The 25,260-nt window shown below is 46.2% G+C and overlaps 2 protein-coding genes across 7 annotated transcripts in view; one reads left to right on the top strand and one right to left on the bottom strand.

Annotated features, from left to right (window-relative positions):
- Positions 1–25,260, bottom strand: part of ZCCHC4 (zinc finger CCHC-type containing 4) — a 939,775-nt gene that overhangs the window by 532,679 nt on the left and 381,836 nt on the right. The gene's annotated exons all lie outside the window — the stretch shown is intronic.
- LOC138516603 (nuclear factor 7, brain-like) overlaps positions 15,609–25,260 on the top strand; it is a 208,041-nt gene continuing 198,389 nt past the window's right edge. For all 4 annotated transcript variants that reach the window (XM_069631863.1, XM_069631860.1, XM_069631861.1 and 1 more), the window contains exon 1: positions 15,609–15,730. The gene's annotated coding sequence lies outside the window, so the exon portion shown is untranslated. The remainder of the gene's footprint in view (positions 15,731–25,260) is intronic.

Here is a 25,260-nt window from a genome sequence, read left to right on the forward strand (position 1 = left end):
AGTTCCAATGGAGGGGGGTCAAGAGTTGGAAAGAGCGGGACCGCGAGGAGGGACAAGGGGCTCTGGGTACAGCGAGAAGGTGGAGATCAGCTGAGCGGAGAGAGCGGGAGGGAGAGTAAAATGAGAGAAGGGAGGCAAGAAAGGGGGGGGCGAGGTCGTGGAGAGATTTGTAGACAAGGCAGAGGAATTGGAATTTCAATTGTGAGGGGAAGGGGAGCCAGCCGAGTTCAGAGAGTGAGTTAGAGATAGAGTCTCGATGGCCAAGAAGACAGAGTGCGGATAGAGGAGTGGTAGATGGATTTTAGGGGAGTCAGGTGAGAGACAGGGAGTCCAAAGAGAAGAGAGGAGCAGTAGAAGAGGCGGGAGAAAATAAGGGAGGAGATTAGGAGTTTAAAAGCGTGAAAGGTGAGGGAGGGGCAGATCTTACGGATGTTGAAGAGGTGGTGCCGACATGCACGAGAGGTTAGGGAGATGTGGTTTGAGAAGGAGAGAGAGGAGTCAATATGGAGGCCACGGTTGCGGGCGTGGATCGGTCGAGATGGGGTGATTGGAAGGAGGAAAGTGGATGAGGGGGGGTGCGAGAGTATTGGGAGGGAAGAAAAGCACTTCAGTCTTGTCAGTGTTGAGGGAAAGAAAATGGGACGACATCCAATTTCTTATGGCCGTAAGGCAGGAAGAGAGAGTATGGTGGAGGTCAGAGGTGAAGGAAGAGAAGGAGAGAAAGAGTTGGGTATCATCAGCATAGAAGTGGTTGGAGATGCCGAAAGAAGAGATGACGGGGGCGAGAAGAGAGGTATAGAGAGAGAAAAGGAAAGGTCCAAGTACAGAGCCCTGGGGAACGCCATAGTTCAGGGGGGAAGTTGGAGGAGGTGCGGCCGCCCCAGGAGACAGTAAAGGATCGGTTGGAGAGGTAAGAGGAGAGCCAGGAGAGGACAGAGCCTTTGAAGCCGAAGGAGGACAGAGTGCTGAGGGGTAAAGGGTGATCTACGGTGTCAAAGGCTGCCGAGAGGTCAAGAAGGATGAGAATTGAGGATTGCTTAGCGTAGCGAGCGGAGAGGAGAGAATTAAGTACATAGGTGAGAGCAGTCTCAGTGGAGTGTTTAGGGTGGAAACCAGATTGAGAGGTGGGGAGGAGGGAGTGAGAGGAGACAAAAGCTGAGAGTAGGCTAGGCGCTCAAGGAGCTTTTAGATGAAGGGGAGAAGGGAGATTGGTCTGAAGTTGGAGGCAAGAAGAGGGCTGGCAGAAGGTTTCTTCAGGATAGGGATGATGGTAGCGTGTTTGAAGGCAGATGGGAAGGTAGCAGAGGAGATACAGATGTTAAAGAAGGAGGTTAGGTAGGGGATGAGGAGAGGGTAGACTTTAGGGATGAGAGAGGTGGGGATAGGATCAGAGGGGGCAGCGGCAGGGTGAGGTTTGGACAGGAGACGGGAGACGCAGTCTGGGGTGATAGGAGAGAAGGTGGACATGTTAGCAGGGGTGGAAGGTGAGGAGGGGGAAGGACGGAGAGGAGAGGATGTTTTGGCGGAGAGTGAGAATTTCGGAGGAGAAGAAGTTGGCAAAGTCGGAGGGAGAGAGGGGAGAATTCGTGGAAGGGTCAAGTGCAGAAGGGGAAAGAAGGCAAGAGAGGGTCTGGAAGATTCGGCAGGGGTGAGAAGCTTGTGAGTGGAGGAGGTTAGAGAAGTAGAGAGTAAGTGCTGGTGGTCGTACAGCAGAGTGCCTACTACTGGAGTAGGTGTCAGGAGCTTTTACACGATCAGTGGAGGGGGGAGAGAGGGTGAAGGGGCTGGGAAGAGGGAGGTTTTAGGGAAGAAGAGGAGTGGGGAGTCATTGCGGTAGAGTGGGGGTCTCGGCAGGGAGTGGCAGTTGGAGCAGCAGAGTGACCGAGGGCGAGATGGTGGGGGAGGAGGGATCCTTTGGAGAGCAGCTGCAAGCAGGGAGCCAGACAGGGTGACAGTCACAAATGGTCGGTAGTGAGGAAGGCGAATGAGGCACCCGCAGTGCAGCTACAGTTCGTTGCAGCAGGGCGCAGGTAGGCCGGGTCATTCGGTGGACATCAACAGTTCAGGGTAGAGCGGGGGGCAGCGGTAGCAAGGTGGAGGAGGGAGGTCAGTTCCAGGTGGAGGAGGGAGGACGTGGTCGTGGGTGTGGTCGTGGGTCACACGGTTGACTCTGTTTCAGGGCTGCGGCCGGGGCAGCAGGATGTGGGAGGGAGATGCAGCTCCTGAAGAAGGTTAGGAGGTGATGGCAGGCGCTGGAGAGGAGCGATGGTAGGCGTGGCCGTGGCAGAGGGGTTCGCAGAGGTCGCCGTTATCAGGGCAGACCTGAGCAGAGAGGAGGGGCAGTTACCAGGGCAGTCCAGAGCAGAGAGTTGCCAGGGCGGTGCAGGCTTTGGGAGGCAGGGCCAGCGAGGAGTCGGTCGCCACAGAGGTGTTTGGTCCAGTGCTGTCCAGGAGATAGTTGGTACGGTGCTGTCCAGGAGAGTTGTTTGGTCCGGAGCTGACCTTGTGATGGGCCCCTGTAGATGTGGGGTGCGCACTGCAAAGCAGGCACGAGAAGGAGGTTGCCTGCGAGGGGCCAGTCGCCGTAGTACGGGTGAACTCACTGCTGAGTAGACAAAAGGAGGCGGGTGCCAGTAGGAACCGATTACTTGGGTACAAGAGCTGGCGCAAGATGTGGAGCGTGGGTGCAGGCCACAATGGATGTTAGGAGCAGGTGGAGCTGGGAAGCCAGGCCAGTGCACTGAGGATGTAATCTGACGGATTTAGGTGGGGGTGCAGGCTCCGGGAGGCAGGGCCAGTGAGGAGACGGTTGTCGCAGTGTTGTTTGGATCGGCGCTGTCCTGGAGGATGTTTGGCCCGGTGCTGTCCTGGAGGATGTTTGGTCCGGTGCAGACCTGGAGACGGTCCCCTTGATATGTGGAGTGGGCACTGCAATGCGGGGGCAAGAAGGTGGGTGCCTGCGAGAACCGCGGTATGGGTGTGCTCACTGCGGTGAAGGTACAGGGAGGCGGGAGTCTGAGAGGAGCATGTTGCCTCAGCACACAGCGAACAGTGCAGTAAAGTCCCGTGTAGTTATGGAAAAGCTCTTGGAGGTGAAGAGCGCGGAAGCTCTTACAGGAATGACAGGAATAGGGAACGATAACAGGAATAGGGGACCCGGTGGGCCAGGACAGTGCAGTGCAGGAGATCTGAAGTAGCAGCAGGTCTAAAGCTGGCTTGATGAGCAGCCTTGTTTTCCAATGCATGCACACTATGTGCAGTGCAAGCCGGTGCCACGTGTGAATGATATAGATTTCTCCTTTGAAGAGGGTGCAGGTTACAGGTTCTCAGTACCAACAAGTGAACTCACTGCTGTGGGCTAGGTCAGCCTGCTAATCAGCTAATCTGCCTAATCAGATTTCTCATTAGAGGAGGGAGCAGGATACAGGTTCACAGTGTCCACGGATGTACTCACTGCTGTGAGCTAATCGGCCTGGAAAAGCTTTTCCTTTCCCCAAGCGCTTCGCAGTTTTCCCAGAGCAGGAGATCACCCGTGCAAGGTGGCTGGCAGCAGGTCGGGTGCAATGTGGGAGCGGCGTGCATTCGCGCAGGTAGCTTTGGCAGGCAGTGGGCCGGTGCATAGATCCACTCAGTGCCTCTGATTATATGACAGATACCCCCTCTCTCGCGCAACGTGTGCTGCTCCTGCAAGCGAGGGGCTGTGAAAGGCTAAGAGGTCAGATGAACTCTCTGACGAAGCAGGCGGACAAAATAATCTCTGCTAAGCAAATGGAATTCACTTCTAGTTTAACACTTCCCCAACAAACGCAATTAGCGATGTTCTATAAACCGTGCAAACAAAAAAAGGAACATAGGAGTTCACATACTTGAAGCTAAGGGGAAATAACCAATGAATGCTTCTTGCATAGCTCAAGGGTCGCCTAAAATAGAGGGTGATGACAAATTAGGGGGAAAACCACTGAAGGTAATAATTAATAACACCATGCCTAACAAGAACTTTGAAATGGAACAAACACCCTCTATTTTGATAAGTGATCCATTGTGCAAAGCGATCGATAGGACTGCACAAAGGCCTAATTTCCTCCCATGCTGAGAATTACATTATGCCTCCAAACTTATCGAATATTATTGGCTGGATGAGCAATGCTGAAATCAATAGAGATAAGCGGCTTAATCGATCCTTCATATTACAGGCATCCATAAAATACCAGCTCTTAGAACTTTACATTCTAGGGATATTGAATGGATCACGGTTCTGGTGATGAACAATCATCGGATGGTGTGCCAATTTCAAGCCTCATTTATAGCAGAGCTGGTGTGGCAGCATAGGAGGGACCTTAAGTTAATCGGTCTAACTCCCTTTCTCTTTGATTCTATTGATGAGGCAATTTCCTTCAATGAAACACCTGAAGAAGTAGAAATGCCAGCAATGTCAAGCGATATTAGGCCCCTTACGAATGGATCTCCTGAAGCGGCAGTGATTGCCCAACTCGCTGCTCTTCCAAATATCAGCAAGGACTGATCATGGTTGACCTCTCTTGCAGTCACCTTGAATCCAACTGAGAATCGTGTCCACACATAGTAACACATCTTCCATAAAGATGGTCTCATGGAATTCATGTGGGTTTGTTAATCTTCTCACATGGGCTAAACATACCATGTCTTATAAATCCATTGATATCATATTGTGCCAAGAAACTATGTGTGGCCATAAGTTTCAATTGCAAGGCTTCATCGAATTTCATGCGGAGGCCATGCGAGGTGACACTGGGAGACCATATGGTGGCCAAGCAATCTTTATGAATACGAACCTTGAGATTAAAACAGAGGTGGTACATAAATCCTCAGCTCTACTAGCGATATTGGTATCCTTTGGGGATGCACCCTATGTTACTTATTTATTGATCTCAATTTATCACAATCCTGCTCAGTTGAAGCTAGAAATTATGCTCAATCGTATCTCAGGTCTTAGCTCAGAATCCGGATTGTAGAATACTTATGGGGGGGGGCGGACTTCAACACATGTTGTATAAATGTCGATAACACAACTACATGCATGGAAGTCTGTGATAATTCCTCCCAGGTTAAAGTGAGAGGGCAACGATGGATAGAGCATTTTGCATACTGGGACATTTTATTTGTGAATTTTGAACATTCTATCCCCCAGGTTACTTGGAGAAGGGTGTCAAAGAGCTCCTGCATTGACTTTTATGCAGTATCAGCAAATATGCTAGGACAATGCAGGGAGATTGTAATAATAGAGCCAGGGGTGGGTGACCATTTAATGATTTGGTTGACAATTCAATTGAATGTTCTGACTGAGGGGTGACACGAACCAAGTCTTTCTGGAAGGAGATCGCCCGGGCATTTCACTACGTTGGAGCACCTATCTCTGTGAAAAATGTAATGCTCTGATTGGAAATCATCTGATTTCTGATGAAAACTCTGGTTTGCGATTTAACACACAACAACAGAGAGTAGAGAGATATACGTTGGTAATTCGCATGGCAATAGCTAAATTAGCTCACAACCAAAATGTTATAAAGGAAAAGTACTCCCAACAATATAGTAGGGAGATCCAATTGGATAAAAGTTTAAAAAATTGTGAATTAAGAAAACTAAAATCTACTACTCTATCGGATGTAAAGTTCCTTATAAAGAAAAAAACTCTCTGTAATGCTTATCGCAACAAATGTTTAAACTTTAAACGATACATGCATAATTTGAACAACCCACAAATGATTGCTAATCTTTGTCGCAACGATCGGAGATCCACATGGGCTATGCTCAGGGCTGATACGCCGATGGTTAGTAATGATCAATCAACTCATATCTCTGCAGAAGTATGGACACAATTCTTTTGGTGTAAATTCAAGTTACTGAGCTCCTTTGTAATGTGAAGCTGTATCATCTAATGTGATTACCAAGCACAACAACGGTGTGGACACATGAGGATGTTGAATTAGCAATAAAGTCGTTGAATTACTCTAAAGCAGCAGGCCCAGACGGCATACCACCCTGTGTTTTGAAACGTAACCCGCAGTTCAGGGCGCATATTCTAAAAGCACAATTTGATAATATCATTCTAACATCTAGGATACCTCCATCATGGTTAAATTCCATCATGGTACCGATATTTAAAAAGGGGATTCCAACTGACCCCAATAATTTTCGGCCCATAGCATTGTTAGATGCTGCTGCTAAAGTATTCTCCATCCCCTTGCTACAAGAACTTCAAGCACACATAAAACACAACAATATTTTGTGACCATTTCAGATTGGGCACAACATTAAACGCCACTATTCTGGCCCACCTGCTTATGAAAACAAAAGTGGGCAATGCCGGTCCCCTATATGTGGCTTCAATTGACCTTACTGCGTCGTTTGATTCCGTAGTTCGTGTTAGGGAGAATTCTCATTCTATGGCTAATTTCCCTTACCTAGTGAGTCCCTCAGCAGCTTTGCTGGATCTCTGGAGTTATTTCTTTCCACTTGGTAAGAGTGTGAGCTTTTCCCCCACTCTTACACCTATTTTGCTATGTGTTTTTTACGTGTTTTTAAGATTGTGAGCTCTGGAGTACACCACTTCAGTAGCCCCCTTCTTTATGTGTGTCACCCAGCATCTTCAGTGCAGTGACACAGGGTTGTCGTTCAGACTTCCCACCGACTCCATTTCTGAGATGACTACTGTCTGCCAGAAAAGGGTAAAGTTACCATTATCTTTACTTAGTCAAATATAACCACAGATCCAGTACACCCCATTTTACATGGAGTGCTGGAAGGGTTAACTCTTAACTCTTTACCTATTCCTACTAGAGCATTGTTTCACTCTCTTAACATTTAGACATGGCTGGTGGCTTATATAACCGTGGTAATATTGAAGGCTATTATGTTAGCCTCAAACTTAAACCCGCTTGACCAAATTCTTTTTCGTTTGGCTCCGGTGCGGTTTATTCGCCATTTCTTTTTGTTAAACTCCTTCTTGTGTTTTACTTTGCGCAGCAACTAGGTTTGCCTTCTTTGTTCACTGTCTTTTGGCAGGCTTCTACCTAGAAACCCTCAAGGCGCCTGGGTGTCTAGGTGGGCTGAATGTGAGGGAGGGGTGTAGTCACCCCCTGCATAGGGTATCCTAGGAAACCCAAGTCACACTTTGTCATGATTGGCCAGGGTGGTTGTCCGGACTGGACAACCCCCCTGCTGGGTGATTGACAGCCAGGCTGTGTGAATGGGTTTTTTTTCGCATAAAAGGCAGGTCTGTTGGGCTGGAAGTCAGAGAGTCGCCACAGGAACTACAAGGAACCGACGAGAAGTGGAGGAGAGGTCGACTGCTGCAACTACTCCATACCGGTGAAGCCCTGCTGCAGTCCTGAGCCATCTACCCTTCAACGACTAAGAGGAGATCCAGACCTGAGTCTTCTTCCCTTGAGCCTGGTGGGGGATAACCAGCTCATCTTCTTCAGCCAGAGGTCGCCTTCGTGGTCGAAATCGCTGCACACTGCTGTAGTGGTCCGGATAGCCACCTGAAGACCATCACCTGTTTTTAAGAAGCGCACCTGTTATTCATTGTCGCTGCTGTCGGCCTCATCCCTGTGTGGTGCAAACCCCCTCATCGCCCTTCTTCGTGCTGAAGCTGCAGGAAAGTGTGGGTCTGCGGGAAACCAACAGGAACAACTGCCGAGGCACCAGCTTCGTTCCTTGAGAAAGCTACTGTGTCCGTTTTGAGGAATTTTGGGTGAAATCCCCATTTCTCTACTTTAAGGCTTGTCCTTACTTTTCCCTCCTTCTTATAACTTTTGCTTCCGAACATTGACATATCAAAGTACTCTTGGCAACGTAGAATCTTGAACTGTCCGACTGTGTGATCCTCGACAACAGGCACCCGGTGTCATTTGAATTTGGCTCCGGCCCTTTGACTCCTGAATTCCTGTCTACGTGTGTTCTTCTATTCTGTCTGACTAACTATCATATTGCCTGTGATTTTTGCCCCCAACTCGCTCTGGGTATCTCGGGTGTTAAGTGTGTTTTTGCCCCGGTAGCATTTCTTGCCACGGATACGCGTTTAGCTAATAGATCCAACTGTCAAAAAGTGATCTCAATTGTATCCACGGTAACGTGCTCTGTTTCATAACACCGGTCCATTCAAACACAGGTTACTTACCTTGAGTAATATTGTACAAAGTGAATTGGTTAGTTGTAGTATATTTTACGTGTGTTTTTTGAATTAACAGAAGGGTCGTGTTGATAACAAATGGTTAACAAATAAATGTATTTATAATTTTTTACCTAAAACCTTGAGTCAGTATTTGCTTGAGTCACAGTAATTGTGGTCCCTTTGTGTAATCTCTGTTACTGCTCATATACCCTGGAGATAAGCCTTGTTGCTCCGCTACTGCTACCACTTTAACATAGTAGTACAGGCTTGTACCAAAGGTAAAACTTGTATTGCCACCTGTAGTCTTAATTGTGTGTAGTGGTCCCTAAGGGCACTGCACATGATTCTGCCTAACAGTTTGCAGTCTGCTGTGGGAAAAGATGGCCTGGCTGGGCATTGAAGCTTACCTACTCTCACTTATTGCAAAATTACATCAAAACACTGCATATCTGGTAAGGGTGAACTGCATGGGAGCGACCACAGAGCCGATATCCACAGAGGTGGGGGTTAAACAGGATTGCAACTTGGTGGCAACCCTGTTCACCCTATACCTCTGTGATATTGATGAGATTCGGGCAAAGAACATCAGCTTTCTGGCAAGGCTGGGCCATTTGAAGATGCATTGGCTCGCCTTTGCAGATGATATTTTGATCTTTGACCGAACTCCTTTCGGCCTGCAAACTAAGCTGAATTTGTTTTCCCAATACTTACAGGCGTTAACCTCCAGTTTAATGCCAAATAATATAGGGTTATTATTTTTCAAAACTTGAAGAGGAAAACCTCATTACAGAAGTGGAACATTAATGGCATAATCATACCACGTGCAGCCTCTATTAAATACCTGAGGTACGAATTGGCCGATGCTAACTCTGCAAAAATGGGGAAAGAAGCACTTAATAAAAAGGTGAAATCCCTATCCGCACAGATGCGTATTGTGTTCACCAAACACTGCGAATACTCATTAGTCCTCCTGATTTGAGTTTTATACTCTAAAAGTAGAGCCCATTATCCTCTATGGTTTAGATACGTGTCTAACACCGATAGATAACATCCTTGATCAGATACAGGGAGGGTTATGGAAAAGCACATTGAGACTGGCCAAATCCCTTCCTAATGTAATTCTTAGGCATGAGTTAGGCCTCTTATCTTTATCAGCAAGATTTAATTGGCGCTCTTTATCTAACCTGGCTAAGATGCTGTTTCCACCTGCAAATTCATTGTATGAAAATTTAGGAAGGATGATGAAGGAACGGAATCCTCCATCAGTTGCCAAATACTATGATAGCATGGTATAGCTATTAGCTAAAATGGGGCTCAAACCATAGGATTTAGAATTTAGGCTACTCCAATCCAAAAAAAAATACTTTTCGAATTGGATTGGTGTAATACAATTGACTGCATCTCCCAATTGTCAACTTATAAGGACATCGTAAAATGTACAACTAAGCGGTGGCCTCGTCAACTATATATAGTGCAATTTCTCTGTAATAAATTGCGGGAAACGTACCCGAGATTCAAATTAAACCAAACTCCCACTTATGAAAGAATTAAGAACTGGTATCCTAAAATCAGATTGGATGATAAGAGCAATTGCAGATTCTGCAAAGAAATTGACCAGAAAGAGACAACCAAACATTTAGTGACCTATTGTCACTACTTTGAAAAGTTGAAAAGTTGCGTACACAAATCTTTGGAACAGACCAACTAAGTATGACTGTTCTAGCTAGAGAATGGTTTTGGATCACATGTATGTGGGGAAATTGCACTAAGATCAGTCTTTTGTTGTCAAGGCTGCTTATAATTATTAACGAGGAACTTGCCAAAAAGCTTGCGATCATGTCTGGTGTAAATGATGGCGCACGTGACCAGTAAATTGTAATTATTGTGTGAGCAGTGTAAGAAGAATTTGAGAAATGATGTGATAAAGTGATCCTAGGTTACATTTCCTTAAGAGTCTCTTAAGAAACAATTTTCAAATTGTAACAGTGGCGGATTGTATGCAGGTAATATGAACGTTGTCGTAGTTGATATATATGGATATTTTAAATGTATATTTTAGTTTTTTTAAGTATAAGTAAGCAGAAAATGACGACAAAGCATTTGTATTAAAATGTCTAAATGATGAAAAAGTATTGCAATATTAACGTTGTAAAAGTTTGTTGATCAAACTAAACGCAACTGAATACATTTTAAAAAATCAGATTAAAAAAATGAAAAAATCCGGGTCAGAGGGGGTGGGGTGAGATGTGGTGGAAACAGAGGGAATGTTTAGGCTCTTTGAGCGCTTTTATGGCGATCTCTAGGCCTCGGATAGGCATCAACAGGGCCTGCAGAAAGCAAACCTAGGAAATATAACTCTGCCAGCACTGTCAGGGGAGGACAAGGAGGCACCTGAAGGGGATATTACAGAGGAGGAGGTTTGCATAGCTATTAGTAAAATCCCCCAACATAAGGCTCCAGGCCCTGATTGCTTCACTGCCACCTTTTACAAAAAATACCAATCTATTCTCACCTCGCACCTGATGCAGCTATATAACTCCTTTGAGGGGACAGGGGGAATATGGAGTACATGAACCAAGTTAAATTAGTGGTGTTCCTGAAGCCGACAAACTGTAGCTCATATCACTCAATAGCACCGATTAACATTGACGGCAAGATTTCAAGATCTACATGAAAATCCTGGTGACTAGGCTTGAGGGCAGGCTCCCGTACCTTGTTCACCCAGATCAATTGGGTTTTATCAAGTCCCGCCAGACTTTCAATAACACAAGGCGGGTTTGCCATCTTGTGGAGAAGGTCAGGAAGAGGGGAATGCCGGCGGTCCTGCTCACCATGGACACTGAAAAGGTGTTCGACCATGTGGAATGGACGTTTATTTTCCTCACCATGAAATGCATGGGATTCGGAGAGCGGTTTCTGCGGCGTGTGCAGGCTATCAAGCATTTACCCTGTGCCCAACTATTAACAGGCAGCTATCAAACCCCATTAGCCTTGAAAGGGGAACCAAACAGGGCTGTCTGTTATCTCCCTTACTCTATGCAATCTTCCTAGAACCCTTCTTGCAGCGTCTGCGAGAGAATCCAGAAGTGAAGGGTATCCCGTTTGGGAGAATAGTCCACAAGATGATGTCATACGCCGATGGCATGCTCTTGGCCCTCTTAGAGCCAGCGGCTTCTCTCGAGGCGGTGGCCTCAGAGATTGCGTCTTTTGGGGTAGTATCAGGAGATGCACGCTCCCGAACGAGACCTTGATTGAAGCAAAAGGGTGCTCTTCGTTCCAATGTGCAAAGGAGAAAATTAAGTAACTGGGAGTTCATTTCACAAAATGTTTAGATGCACTTTATGGAGCAAACTACCCCACGCTGCTCAGCGCGCTTAAATTTGACGTGACCCGCTGGAACCCTCTTCACATATCCTGAAAGGGGTGGATGGCATTGATCAGAATGGTGACTCTTCCACACTTCCTCTATTACTTTCAGGCCATACCAGCGCCCCTTTCCAGAAGATTCTTTAAATCACTCACTCGGCTTCATATAGGGTAACAAAAAAACGAGGGGAGCTCTACGGGTACTCATGGCCCCGAGGAGTAAGAGGGGACTGGAGGTACCAGACTTTAGACAATACTACCAGGCCGACCAACTACGGGTGTTGAAGCAGTGGCTGACTGGGGACAATAGCAAACTGTGGGTGTGTATGGATGGAGCGGCTGTAGGCTCCCCTAGAGGAAGTGTTGTGCTGGCCAAGGGAGATCGACCAGCTAGTAAGCGGGCATCCCAAATTACGGCACTGGTCGGGGAGGCGTGGGATGAACTTAAAAAGCAAGGGGGGCTGTCGACACTGCAAGGCCCATTCACGCTGCTATTTGGGAATCCACAGTTCACACTGGGATGGATGTGGGGGTGTTCAAGAAGTGGAAAGCAGCGGGGTGCAAGAGAATCAGAGACATGATGCAAGGCCAGGAAGTTACATTTTCTGAGCAGTGTAAGCTGTCTTTTGGCCTGTCCGAGGAAGATAGATTTCGATATTGACCAGCTCAGGCACTGGGTGATGCACTCTCTCAACAAACCAGCAGCTGGCAGACAGTTTACTGCATTCAAGAAATACAGCACAAACCACTCAGGGGACACACACCTAATTTCGGCACTATATGCTTTAATTGCTGAAGGGGCGAACAAAGGACTTATGCTCTAATAGGAACAAGTGGGAGGAAACGGTGGAACGGTAAATCTCAATGGAGGAATGGGAATTTCTGCGTGGCAATATCCCCAGGCTTACCCGGTCTATCCAACCGAGAGAAGTGTGGTATAAGATGCTAATGCAGTGGCACTATACCCCTGGGAGGTTTAGGGTAATGAACCCAGGGGTCATCTCCGGACTGCTGGAGATGCAGATTGTGACGGGGTGACTGGGCACACCTCTGGTGGTCATGCCTGACTATACTACCCTTTTGGGAGCCGGTGCAAAAACCTATCAAGGAAATGTTGAACTTAGATCTGCCACTTGAGATGGAGATCTGCATGCTAGGCATATGGGGAAGAGAGACGACACTGCAAGGGCGGGCCCAGTTCAAGGCATGCATGGTAATGGTATTGGGGCCGCTGCTGGTGGTAGCACGGAAATGGAAAATCAAGGAGGTCCCCACTTTTCACTAGTGGTTGCTAAAGCTATGGCACATCTTAGCAATGGAGGGGGTGTTAGGGAGAATTCTCTCTTTAGGCTGAATTTCCTAACCTAGTGAGTCCCCCAGCAGCTTTGCTGGATTTCTGGAGTTTGTTTTTTTCTCCTACCAAGAGTGAGACTCTTTTTCTCCCACTCTTGGACATGTTTATGGTGTTCCTTTGACTGTTAATGTGTTTTATGGGCTATGGGGTCCTTTACTCCATAGGGTCTCATGTGTTTTTACTATGTGTGTTACACAGCACCCTCCGTGCAGTAACACAGGGGTGTCATAGTGACACCCCACTATAGACTCCATACCCTGGGACTGACTACTGTCTCCCAGGGCATGTAAAGTCACCATTGGCTTTACTAGTCCCAAATTATTAACAGAAACCAGTACAAACCATCATATTGTGGACGTACTGGTCGGGGCAATTCGATTGCCCCGGGGTCTGTTAGTCGAGGGGGCACGTCTCCATCCCCCCTGATCGAGTTTTGGCTGGTGGCAGTGGAAAATACTTTTTATATTCGACCGCAAATATTTCCCTATGGGATTTTCCCATTGTTCGAGGCTACCAACTTTAATTACTTAATTCTCATAGCCTCGAACATACCGCCGGTTTATTTAATTAATATTAATTCGCCGGTTGGTATTTTTTGCCAGGACTCGATTCTAAAATGGCGTTTGTGTTCTCTTTTGTGACTCCAACCCAAGTCGAGCCCTTTGTTCCACTTTTTGGCGGGCTTCTCCACAGAAGCCTCCAAAAGTGGTGCCACTCTGTCTGGGTACCACAGAGGGCATGGGAGCGGGTTTAGGCACCCTGGACTGAGTTACCTTGGTAATTCAAGTCGCACTCTTGTGTGATTGGCCCAAGTGGTGAGCCGGCCGGCTCACCACTTAGCATGTTTGATTGACAGCTAGGCTGAGTGAATGGGGTATGCTGCATAAAAGCAGGGCTTTGGGGACTGGAACTTCAGAAGTCGCCACAGGACCTGAGAATCCGACGAGGGAGAATCTGAGCCGACCTACCACGACAACACCACCGATGGAGCCATGCGGAACCGACTCACCACTTCCCGACGACAGAGAAGATCTCCCGGCTGGAGAGGCTTCTTCCCCTGACTGGTGGGCACAACCAGTTTACCTTCTTTTCTTCGCACCCCAGACCGGTTTGTGGTCGAACTGCCCGTGCCAAGCACCCCGGCAGCCGGATAGCCACTTACTACTGAACCGCGAATCAACGGACCGCTCCTTGTACCTGAGAAACTCCGCGGCTGGTTTCTTCCCTGGCAGGGCAACGGTCTCCTGTCTTCCTCCCCGACGAGATCCTCTCTTCCCCCCGACGAAGCACCGACTTGCATCCTCTGCCAGGAACAACTGCCCCCGCTGGAGTATTCTCACCACTTTAAGGTACCGTGTCCGCCAGGCCTCCCTTTCTAAAGATTGCTACAAGGTAATAATAACCCCTTAACCTTCTGGACTGGGCTGGCCGCCTTGACCCTCTAACGGGTCCCTTTCTTTGGTCCAACTCCTTTTTGAACCGTTACAAGACTTTTGTGCACTGCAACCGTGTGACCTTGGACACATTTCGTTTTGATCCTCTTAAAGCGGATCCAACCTACTGACTCTGAATTCACGGTGTTACTTTGCCTTCCTCTCTTGTTGTGTTCATGAAAAAGTGTTGGGATCTGTTTCAATTATTCTCTGCTTTTCTCTCCCTTTTTTAAACAAATTATTAGAGTGCCATCTACGTTAAGCGCTCACCGTTGTCTGAAAATAAGTGGGGCTTTACTTAATACTTGTCTAATATTCTTTTAAGGGAGTGTATATCTTTTAGTGACCGTGTTTTTGAATTGCTTACTATTAGTGCCTGCGTGTTTTTCAAGATGTGGTTTTAAATAAATAATTATATCTCTTTTACACCAAGCCCTGTACAGTGTTTACTTGTTCTATTGTTTTCTCTTGACCTATTGTGAATACTGTATACTGCCTAACTCTTCTTGAGGGAAGTCTGACTGCTCAGCCACAGCTACCAAGTGAATCTGTGTGGTACAGACTGCTACCAAGCGGGTTTACTGCCAAACACATGTAGTCTTAAATCTTTTGCAGTGGTCCCAGAGGGAACTGCACAGGTTTCTGCCTAACAGGGGGTCACATACAAAATTCAAGGGGACTATACAAAATTCTGGTAGGATTGTGGGTTGGTTTGGACATACCTGCGGGAGGACTACTGGCTTCAAATGTGCCTTCAAAACCTACAGATTTTGGACATTATATGATGTTGCCACCATGGTCAGGACGCTGGGGATTAAGCTCTGCTATATCTGTACTGAGGGTGGGGGGGAATTGCTCCAGGTGGGGAGAGCGGAAGTCGTGGGGGATGGGCAGTATCTTTGTTACTTGGTTGTCATTTATTGAACAATTCTAAAAAACAAATCGTAAAATAAAAGCTAGAAAATCATTTTGAGAACTAAGTCATGCAGAAACGGCTGATGCAGAGTATTAAATGTGTTTACCAATTGTGGTTTAAGTGACCACCGGACATTCTTTTCAGATTTACATGCGCACAGGGTGCTGTGCCTCTCTTACAGGGTTAATCACACAGCAGAACCCGATACATGAATTCAGTGACTAGTGCAGGGAACACGTAAGAGCCAAATAGTTTCCTCTTTTAGAAAGTATAAATATATGCATGCTTGCTCAGAAAAGAGTTTATTTTTCTAAACACTCTGATCGCGACTCGTAGATACATGTCTGGACATAACAGGTCTATCCAGTTTATAGTCCTGTGGCAGAGAGCATACCAGTATTGGGATACCTCTGCACAGGCTTGTTCGCCCCAGTGTGCTGGAGGGTTTGTCTGCCACTTCACCGTCCCAGCTGCTTCAGACAACATAGCACAGACGCATCAAGGGTTCGGTGAGTACCTAATTAAGTTGCACATATAAAAGAAACAGAGTATGCATGTGTGTGATCAATGAACTGGTTGATGGATAAATCAACTACCAAAAGATTGAATGGACATCTTGCGAAGAATGTCAACAATTTACACAGTGTGGCCACAATCAAACTCTTGAAGGGAAGACAGGGCGCATTGGCATTACTCGTGGCATGCAGCGAAAATCCTTTATTGTGCGAGTGACAGAAGTTGTTCTGTTGTAATTAACATTAAAACATGAACATGATTTAACTAATGTACTGCAGTGTCCGTGTCCCCCTGAGCTGTAAATTCATTGGAGAAGCATTTAAAAAAAGAGACGCCTTTTATCAGAACCCTCTGCTCTGATGGGTTACAACTTTCAACCACAGATGTAGATTATTCTCCATAAATCCACAAACCCTATTAAATATATCTGTGACTCATAATTCATCTCAACAGCTTCTTGTTTCGTGTGTCTTGGGCTTAATTAGAGACCTTTGTTAATGTAAGAAATGAAAACAATGCTTTTTTTTTAATGACGGGAGAACAATTTGTGGGATTGCTGTGAGGTGCATAAAGAAACCACTGCGTGTTAATCAAGGCATGGGAAGAAAAAGCAATCAGTCTATCATTATTTATCAGCTGGCTAGGATTAGGTTATAATCTAAATAATAAATGGTGCCAAAGACATGGAAACACTAGGGAAAATCGGTTTTGTTTCTAGCCCATAAAAGTACTCAATGTGAGCCATAAAAACAGCTGAAAACTTAATGAAAAAAATAATCCATTTATTCAGGGCGGGCCATTTACTTGACACTTCCCATTTTAAAATAGTCACCAGAGCTCGAGAATTAAAAGTGAACATTTAGAAACATTTGGATAACCCTTTTGGCCGCTATAGTTAATTTGGCCCTTATGTAGGAATGCTCATGATAGAAGCCCTCTTACTTTAATGAATGAAATTGTTGCTTACAGTGACAATCCCTTGACCCATTTTACTGAAAGTATACAAAATGTGTGGAAAGAAGTGTTTGGCTTTGCTTCATCTCACCCTCTAATAGTGACTGAGTGCAACCAGAGAGCGGGTGGGTGAATCCTGAGCCAGGCAGGCATCATCTCACCGACCAAAAAGCCTTCCTTACACCACAATACATAAAGCATACCCATGCACAAAGTAAACATGAAACAACCTATACTGCTAGTTCATGAATATGTAAATAATAACCCAAGACAAATACAAAACAATACAATACACATAGTGTGAGGAAATGTGGAGGACCCTGAGAATTGCACACACGTCCTAAGACTAAAGCGTAAATGAAGAGGGGGCCAAAGCACACACAAATAGGAGTACATATCTCATGGTGTTCAATTCAACAAAGGTAGCAAGCGCCCCTCTCTCGGAAGAACAAGGCATGATAACCTGTTCAGTGGTTGTTAACCACATTGAGAGTTCGCAGCCATCTGCTTTTTGCTCACTGTACCTTTCACAGATGGGAAATATCCATTTGCATATCAGTCTTTGTCCCGCCCACATGGGCAGTCCAGCACCGAAATGCTATGGCAATTCCTCTCTGAACAAGAGTACCTACAGCAACCCCATTCACGTGTTTCAGCCTTGTTGGGCATCATCAGTGAGGTGAAGCTGAGCCTCTCTAAGCACAGTGAGCAGGGAGTCCACGTCTGGTTGCCCCCAGGTAACCTAGGGTGACCAACCCCAAGTTCCTTCAAAGAATTCAACAAAGGTAGCAGGCGCCCCTCTCTCGGAAGAACAAGGCATGATACCCTGTTCAGTGGTTGTTAACCACATTGAGAGTTCGCAGCCAACTGATTTTTGCTCACTGTACCTTTCACAGATGGGAAATATCGATTTGCATATCAGTCTTTGTCCCACCCACATGGGCAGTCCAGCACCGAAATGCTATGGCAATTCCTCTCTGAACAAGAGTACCTACAGCAACCCCATTCACGTGTTTCAGCCTTGTTGGGCATCATCAGTGAGGTGAAGCTGAGCCTCTCTAAGCACAGTGAGCAGGGAGTCCACGTCTGGTTGCCCCCAGGTAACCTAGGGTGACCAACCCCAAGTTCCTTCAAAGAATTCAACAAAGGTAGCAGGCGGCCCTCTCTCGGAAGGCATGATAACATGTTCAGTGGTTGTTAACCACATTGAGAGTATCTTATGGTGTACCTGCATTATTGAGGCTAGATTTTGGAAAGTAAGTGCTAATTAAACAAGCATTTGCATCATATCTTTAATACATGTCTGCACAGGCCTGCTTTTAGCTGTAGAATGTCAACCACATGCATGGCATTTTATCACCATTACTTTAAAAAAATATTTTTTACAGGAAAAGACAGGAAGGACAGAGGAACATAATCAGAGCTGCTCATGCCGTACAGGAGCAATCTATTCACATGTGTACAAAGGGGTGATATGGACAGATTTTGGGCAAATACAAATAGGATAGAACAGTCTATTTGTTCTGTCCTGACCCGATTCTTTCTACTCGCAGAAATATGAAGGGCAAACAAGTCAAAAGATGGCTGTTCCTACTGGCTCCCTCCATAAACAGGTTGACCCAAGACGACCCATTTTAACACTGCAGCAGGAAGGGCTCTTGGACAGGATGATCCAGATGTAGAGCCACCAAAGCCAATTATTCCTGAAGTCAACAATGCCAATATCAGGGATTCGATCTTCCTTTTGCTCGAAGCCTCTGATATTCCCGTTGAGTGCCTTGCAATGGTCTCATGGGCCAAGCTGTAGGTGTATGTGCTCTAGCCCCGCTTTGTAAAATATGGGGATTTGCCAATTTGCTCATACCCAATGAGGACCCGATTGCCTCTGGTTCTGTCAGTCAATGGCCACTTGCACTCCCGCTGTGAATGCACTACAGGTTAGAACCTACAACCTCAGATATCGGAAAAACAGATTCTGGGTCATTTCCTAAAAGTGGAGATCTCCAGGATCATGATAATGTATCTATTATAAATCATTTCACAAGTGGTCCTGGCACCAAGCCTGAAGGTTCAGTCAAATCACAGAGTAGACTCCCAGACACCACTCATTAATTTTCTCCTCCACTAATGTAATCACCAGTCCAACTGTCAAAATGTCAGTATATATGCTAAATCTCCCTTTTGGAGAAACACCCAATTCAACATATTTGTCCAGACCCAGAAGAGCCACTCACAACATCTTCAGGTTCAGTAACTGTTAGCATCAATATTTTGAGTCGGGACAGACCCAACTTTAGGTGCCCTAAGTAAAGATTTGGCTGCAGGGGGAACAAATTGCTCTAGATAATTATTTTTTAAATGTATATATTTATATTGAATTTTCCTGAAATAACAAAACAACCCCAACCCCACCCACCAACTCCCCCATTCCCAAGCAGAGTACAAACACAAACATTGACCACAAGCATCCATGATTTAGATTTCAAACCAGCCCTAGAATACATAATCTTTGTGGGCACATAGGGTCCCGAAATTCATTATTTTAAAAAGTAAGCATTTTGTATTTATTTGTTATTCATGTAACGCCTTACGCCAAGGCACTGTACAGAACCAATTTATAGTACAACTGAAGTGAAAAGGGTAGTACAATAAAAAATATATAACTTACAAAGAGACTTATAATGCAACCCTCCAAGGCCATAAATGGTGAACATGGGGAGCGGGGGATACGCATGCACCACGCTCCCCATGTTCGGCATTTATTAACCAATTTGATCGGATTTTATCGATCGAATGGTACTGCCCGAATTCGGTCAGATGTACCACTCGATCAATATTATTCGATCACATTGGGTAATACCAGGAATACAGAAGACAAATAGAGGAATTAAAAACAGGAGCTAGACGAGAGGACATTTTTTTCATTTGTAATGGATGGCTATATTGAAAAACCCTTTCAATGTCAGATGTTATGATTCATTAACTACTTTAAAAAATGTGTACTACTTTTTGATTGCACTTTCTGGGATTGTGTGCACCTGTTTGTATCAAATTGTTTGTTCACTTTGATGTGTTTTTTATTCTGAGTAAAATGCTTCTTTGATTATGCATTTATTATAATTTATTGATGTATTTCTTTGTTCTAATATTATACGTACATCTATATTGTGATAATTCGACAATTGCTTGTCTATAGTGTCCTTTTGTATATTTATTGCTAGTACATTTGAGAAGCAGCAAAACCTGCAGAGTAATGTAATTTATTTTCCTGATATTTTGTGAGGCATATTTAACAGTTAAGAAAACACACATAATGTGTGGGGGGTTTAATTTGTTGATTCCAGCGGTACAAATAAAGACTACTTCATGCTTCTGGTAAATAGCCCGTGCAGAAGAGCATTCATGCCTAGGCCTTTTATTCATAAACTAAGAGAGAAGCTCCGGGGGGCACGCCGGTACGGCCCCATATTCTTCCATTTGTATGAATGCAATGGTTCCAGGTATTATCCTGCGTGTACAAGATATTGTGATAAGGTGAGATAATGTAGGCTTTGCCCAACCATGAAACAGTCATTTCGAAAAATATAAGATATGCGTCATGCACTAAATAGAAATGGTCATGGACGGATTATATATATATATATATATATATATATATATATATATATATATATATATATATATATGGGATACATTACTCACCGTAATCGTATTTCTGATGCTTGTATCTGCTTAGATTCACATGCTGTGCATAGGCCGACATCTAGTGGAAGCTGCGGAGTATTACAGTTTGTTTTTCGAAGTCGAAAAATGGGCGTCGACACAGGGCGTGCCAGTAATACTATCCCTAGTGTGACGTCCCCTGTACCCATGATCCCTCACGCGTCTAGGATCCCCAGATTGTGTTTTTCCTGACATGAGGTAGCATGAGGAGTAGCGTGAGTACAGATAGTCCAAGCAGATAGACAGAAAGGTAAGACTACAAGCAACCATGCGCCTTCTCTCGGAGGGGAGGAAGGGTGGGTCGCATGTGAATCTAAGCAGATACAAGCATCAGAAATACGATTACGGTGAGTAATGTATCCCTTCTGAGGCTTGTGGAATCTGCTTAGATCACATGCTGTGCATAGATTAGCGAGCAGTACCAGAAGAAGGAGGTGGGATGTGAGAAGGGTCATGAGCAAACAGGTGTCTTAGAACCGCTTGTCCCACTTGTGTATCTGCCTTGGAATGAGTGTCAATGCAGTAATGCTGAGTAAAAGTGTGAATAGAGCTCCAAGTAGCTGCTTTGCAAATGGTGTCGAGGGGAACATTTGCAATGAAAGCCAGAGTGGCCCCAATGCCTCTGGTAGAGTGGGCCCTTGGCGTAAAAGGCAGAGTCTTTTCAGAAAGAGAGTAACACAGCTGTATACAGTTGATAATCCACTTTGAGATAGCGCCCTTAGAGACGCGATCCCCCTCTCTGCCTGTAGCTACGGAGACAAACAGTTGATTTGTTTTCCTTAGCGGTCTGGTTTTATTTACATAGTATAAGACCGCCCTACGCACATCTAGGGTGTGTAGTTTCACCTCAGCTGAGCTTTGTGGGTTTTGGAAGAAAGCCGGAAGCTCGATGGACTGGTTTACATGGAACTTGGATATGAATTTTGGTGAGAATCTAGGGTGTGTGCGTAAAACCAGTTTGTCCTTGTGGATAGTAAAGAAAGGATCTTGCACTGACAGAGCCTGAATTTCACTGACCCTTCTTATGGAGGTAATGGCTACTAAGAAGGCCGTTTTATAAGTCAGGTGTTTGAGACTACTTTTATGCATGGGTTCGAAGGGGGGCCCCATGAGCTTAGATAGCACCACATTGAGATCCCATCCTGGCGGTGGGTTCGAGATAGGAGGGTGAAGTCTCTTTACTCCTTCCATGAAGGCTTTAACCACTGGTACTTTCCACCACGAAACCTTGTTATGGGATGTGGTGTAGGCTGAGAGGGCTGCCAGGTGTACTTTCAGAGAGTTAAAAACCAACCCTGCATCCAGCAGGTGGAGCATGTATGTTACAACGTTGGAAGGAGTGCAATCAACCGGGTTGATTTGTTTACTCTGGCACCAGATAACGAATCTTTTCCACTTGTCAAAGTAACAGTGCCTTGTATTTGGTTTCCTGGACTCTTTTAGAATGTCCATACACCTCTGTGGTAATTTGAGATGTCCAAACTCTATGACTTCAGGAGCCATGCTGCTAGGTTCATAGAGTTGGGTTCCTGATGCACTGTTTGACCTTGTTGCTGGGACAGAAGGTTGTACCAGGCTGGGAGTCTGATGGGCTCGCATACCGCCATCCTGCGTAGGTGTGGAAACCATGGTTGTCTCGCCCACATGGGAGCAACTAGGATGAGCGTCATCGATTCCTTGTTCATCTTGTACACCACCTTCCTGATGAGAGGAGTTGGTGGGAAAGCGTACGCAAACATCCCTGACCAGTTCATCCACAGGGCATTCCCCTGGGAGTCCGGTTGTGGGAACCTGGATGCAAATCCTGGGCATTGTTTGTTTTCGCTTGTGGCGAATAGGTCTATAGTGGGGAAACCCCACTGAGAGAAGAGATCTTCTACTACGTCTTTGTGAAGGACCCATTCGTGTTCTTCTGGGAGGGAGTCTCTGCTTAGAGCATCCGCTAGGGAATTGAGCTCCCCTGGAACATGTTGCGATGACAGGAAGATGTTCCGTCTGAGTGCCCATATCCATATTTTCTGGGCAAGCTTGGACAGATTTGGCGAACAAGTCCCTCCTTGCTTGTTCAGATAGAACATGGCTGTCGTGCTGTCCGTCCTGATCTGCACCGACAAGTTTAGTAGGTGGGGCTCGAACGCCTGCAGCGCTCGGAATACTGGCAGAAGCTCTAGCAGATTGATGTGGTTCTTGGCTACTGAGTGAGACCAGAGACCCTGAGCTGTGTGGTGGAGATGGTGAGCTCCCCACCCCGTCAGGCATGCATCTGTAGTCACCACTGCCTGTACTTCGGGATCGTAAAAGGGTTTCCCCTTTGCGAGATTCTCTCTTGTCCACCAGTGTAGGTTCTGTACGAGTGTTGGCGAAACGACCACTAGATCGTCCCACTGACCACTTGCCTGAGACCACTGTTTCGCCAACCATTCCTGCATGGGACGCATGCGCAGACGCGCGTGGGGGACCAGGTAAATGCATGACGCCATCATGCCCAGTAACCGCATAGCTTTGCGTACTGTTATCTGTTGACCTGACTGATAATGCGGAATTTGCAGAAGTATGTTCCGAATTCTTTCTTCCGAAGGGAAGGTCAATCCTTTCTGAGTATCTAGGATAGCTTCTAGAAACTGTTTTGAGGTGCTTGGCACCAGACTTGACTTTTTTTCGTTGATGGAGAAGCCTAATTCGTGGAGGAGGTCGATGGTCCTCTGAATGTTTGACCTGCAGATTCCTGGGGTTTCCCCCGTTATGAGCCAGTCGTCCAGATAAGGGTACACTGGGATTGCCTCCCTGCGTAGGTGTGCAGCTGCCACCGCCAGTACCTTGGTGAATACCCTTGGTGCTGAAGCTATCCCGAAGGGCAGTACCTTGAATTGGTAGTGGCGACTGTCCACCTTGAAGCGCAAGTATTTTCTGTGCGCCGGAAGCATGGAAATATGAAAATAGGCATCTTTCATATCCAAGGTTGCCATGTAATCCCCCTTTTTTAGGAGTGGGATTACCTCTTGTAGTGTGGTCATACGGAATTTTTGGGGCTTGACATACTTGTTGGCAGGCCGTAAGTCCAAAACTGGGCGCATTGTTAAATCTTTCTTTGGCACAAGGAAGTAAGTTGAATAGATACCCTTGTTTACCTGGTGTCCCGGGACGAGTTCTATCGCGTCCTTTTCTAGCAGAATGGCGATCTCCTCGAGGAGGATCTTCTGATGTTGTAAAGAGTGGACTTTTTGTCTTGGAGGATGGTTTAGGGGACGTTGCAGTAGTTCTATGCAGTACCCATTGGATACTGTTGACAGCACCCATCTGTCGGATGTTATCCCTTCCCATGCCTGGATGAAACTTGATATTCGTCCCCCTACTGGGGTTGCATGGGAAGGGACCCTGAACTGAGCGTCACTGCTTTGGTGGAGGCGTGCCTCCTCCTTTACTGGGGCTGCCTCTGCCTCTACCACGTCCTCTTTTACTACCCCTACCATACGCCTGGGTAGACTGTTGTGAGCTGGTGTTCCACTGTGTACCCTGGGTGTGGGAGTAGCTATTTCCTCTATTGGAATTTTGGCCGCGGGGGCGACGAAAATTGCCATTCCCTCTTTGGTTAGGTGGTTTGGTAGTTAACTGGCCAAGGGATTTGAGGGTGTCGAATTCTTCCTTAGCGTTTTTTAGAGCGTCCTCGACTGCCTTCCCAAACAGGAGATCACTTTCCACTGGTTTGTCTAAGAGCACAGCTTGTGTTTCTGCTTTGAATCCCGACTGCCTCAACCAAGCATGCCTTTTGATGACAGTCCCCTCTGCTATAAGTCTACCCGCATTGTCAGCAGCGTCCAGAGTTGCTTTTACAGTGCAGCCTGACACGTTCCTTTCTTCCGCACAAATGCGAGCTAGCTGGCTTTTAAGGGGTTCGGGAGCAGGGTCTATTAGTGCTGCCACTTCTTCCCACTGGTGACAGTTGTAGCTAGCCAACAGTGTGGTGGAATTCGCGATTCTGGCTTGGTAGGCTGCCGTGGAAGCTACTTTCCTGCCAAAACCATAAAGTTTTTTACTTTCTTTGTCGGGGGGAGCCTCAGAGGAAGATAATGGTGTACCAGCTCTTTTGCGGGTGTTGGTTACTACTAGAGAGTCTGGCTTAAGTTGACCTCTAATATATAGGGGGTCCGACTGGGCTGCTTTAAACAGCTTCTCCACTCTCGGATTTACAGGTCTTGTCAGGTTTGGGTTGACAAGGGATGGTGCTATTCTGCGTTGAACAGATTTTAGGATGGGAATGGTCTGGGCTACTGGCTTCCTTTCCCCTATTAGTTCTTCCGCAAAGTCCCTTTCTTCCTGGACACCTTGTGTGTCTATGTGGAAGTGGTTAGCTGCCCGAAAGAGCAGTTCGTTCAGGAGGGGCTGATTATCTATTGGGGAATCAGACACTGGGGCTTCCCTTTCGACTGGTGAGTCCATTCTGAAAATATCTGGGCTATTTTCTGGCTCATCCTCGTCTTCGTCTTCGCCGTAATAATCTGATCCTGCAGGATCTTCTGGCGTGTCAATTTCCTGACCTTCTATAAGGGAAGATTTTCCTTGGTCTGTAGGGAAGAGGTAAGAATAGGGTTGGACCTCGATGGGGTCTAAAGGCCTAAATGGTGTCTCGACCCGGGGTCTTTTATTTGAGGGGATAGGGTCCCTTGACCCTGAGGGAGAATCTTCCTGAGGGTTTAAAGCTAGGAGTTGTTCAGGGTGTCTTTCGAAAAAATTCGCCAAGGAAGACATCCTTGACATTACTCTGTCAATGTCCTCGCATGACCAGAGTTTGGAGCTTGGGGTGACCTTGCTGGGACTTTCTATGGATTGGCCCTGAGAAGACTTGGTC

Source organism: Ambystoma mexicanum, chromosome 6q (assembly GCF_040938575.1).
Source record: "Ambystoma mexicanum isolate Mex_15411 chromosome 6q, UKY_AmexF1_1, whole genome shotgun sequence".
Lineage (NCBI taxonomy): Eukaryota > Metazoa > Chordata > Amphibia > Caudata > Ambystomatidae > Ambystoma > Ambystoma mexicanum.